We start from the raw sequence: 2,594 nt of genomic DNA, 5'->3' as shown, positions 1-2,594 counted from the left end.
TGTAACACCCCCAGATTTTCCATCATACTAAAAGGCATAATTAATCATAATTACTAATTTCCCAAAACGGAAGCGCATAAAATCCAGAGGTGCTACTCCACACCTAAGTTTATTACAACTTAGATGCTAAGGTAGTCTTTACATCTACTATCCTTATTAATACATACTATTACTGCCTTACATCCCAGTAATATACAACTCAAAAACCATAGTGATCTCTATCATCAAGAGTAGATCCATTTTCTCTTCTATCGCTCTCGGATATCAAGATCTATTCCATACCTGAAATTCATTTGGAAAACAGAATTAGCACATAGTGCTAAGTAATCCCTACTCCACCGTGTAAAATCATGGTTTTGGAAAATAGTTTTATTCTTTGTTTTCGAAAAACAGTTCATTTCACATGATAACCCATTTTCAACAAGATTTCTCATATAAGAGATATTCATTTCCTCATTATTGTTTCAAAGAAAATATGTGCCAATAATCACAATTTCCACCTGTATACACAATATCATACTCATAATCATACCCATACTCATACTCGTACTCATAATCATATAAACATTTAAATAGAAATAACCAGCTTTTACCATAATAACGTTAAAGATATTCCGATTAACACCACAATTTCCTTCTCGTTTCCACCACCTCACCACAACCTAGTTATTCCAACTAGGGGAAGCAGATCTAGGACCTTTAGTGTGCACACCCCTTGTCGGGATTCCAAGCCCGCAGGTTAGTCACTAGCTCTAGTAACCCTGGATCTGTTTCTACAAGGTTACTCAACGTGGTTAACACCAATCACTTCAGGGCCCAATGTTTGTGAATCCATTGTGAATGTTAAAAGGAATAGTCTCCAACCTCACACCATAATTTCATTTTATCTCATTCTTTACTTTCTCACATAACACACTTTAAATAGTATAAACCTACCTTCGTGTATGGTGTTGTCTCTCAAAACATTTTGCTCAACACATTTCCCATCATCACACTACACATATGTATATATGCATTTAACATAACATTTTCCACATTTATGCATACTCACATAAAGTACACATACCGCACATATATACAGAGATACAACCTTTATTTAATTATACATATATACTCATATATGTACATATATATATATAGTTTAAACACACACACATCACACGTGTATATATATATATATATACTACACACATAAATATATATACTACACGTATATACATAGGTTTCATATACATAATACCACCTCCTTATAAGAAAATTTCAGCTTGGCGCAGTCTGAAAGATTGAGCCGGTAAAGATAGTTCCCGAACTCTTTTTCACTTGAAATTTTTATGGTAGAACCCTAACTCATAGTACTTGATGTCCATAAAAAGTTTTGGTCATTTTGGTTCACGAATTAACACAGAAAATTCCATTTTTGCCCTTGGCAGTGTGCTGTCCGGAATTTTCTTCTCTCTGGACCAGTTTTGGAAAATAATTCGGAAACCATACTTATACTACTCCAAAAATTATGAAATTTTATATGTAGGTTCTACACTTATAAAACTACATGTATAAAAAAATATTGGATCAAAATACTTTACCGATTTTTCCCAGAAATTCTCGGAAGTTACAGCCAGAAATCTGTCTTAGTTTCTTGTCAATATTTTCACAAGTGTAATAATAATATTACACGTATATATGTATATATATAAGATTCTACATATTTATACAAGTCTTCTTCATATATTCACCACAACATATCATACCCATATCTACACATATACTCTTGCTATACCACAATCACACCAAATTTCATCTACTAAAATCTTTATATCCATACTTTATCAAGAAATTCATGAATATCATGGTGGAAAAAGGTTTTGGTGGACATAAAGATTACCTTATCTTCTTGAAAATGTTACTAACTTCCTCTAGATGCTCACTCTTCCACTTCCTTTGGTTCTTCTACACAATCCATAAATTATCCACAACATACATAATATTAGATCCTTGAGAACACTAACTATACTAAAATAATCAGTAAAATAGGATTTTCTTACCTCAAAATTTTCCTACAAATCCTAGGAAGTATATAACATCATAACCACATATTTTAAGAAAACTATACTTGGATTCAAGATCTAGGACGGAGGACAAAACTTTTGAACCGATTAAAATAGAAATTTACCGAACAAAGATGATCTTGATATGGAAAACCCTAGTTGTTGAAGCTTGAACTCAAGAATGAAGATGAAATATTCTCTCTTGTTTTCCTCTTGGAAATTTCGAATTTTTGAGGGGAAAATGGATAAAATTGAAGACTTAAGCTAGTTATATCAACTCTAAAATAATATAATAATAATACATGGTGAAAATTAGTGACATGTGTCACTTTCTAGTGGTAAGTAGAATAAATATCTTAGCTTATACTGACCGGGATTGAAACAGATGAATTCTCAGTAGAAAATAATCTAAATCCAAAAATTTTGAAACCAAAAATTTTATCTCAAACTAAACCTCAAAATTGGGCTAAGTTCGGTACACCGCGAAATTTAGCGATGTACGATCAAAATAAATTTTCGCTACTATGAGCTGATTTAAGTAAATAGGAA

This window comes from Ipomoea triloba, chromosome 6, assembly GCF_003576645.1.
Source record: "Ipomoea triloba cultivar NCNSP0323 chromosome 6, ASM357664v1".
Classification (NCBI taxonomy): Eukaryota; Viridiplantae; Streptophyta; class Magnoliopsida; order Solanales; family Convolvulaceae; genus Ipomoea; species Ipomoea triloba.
This window is presented reverse-complemented; position numbering follows the sequence as displayed.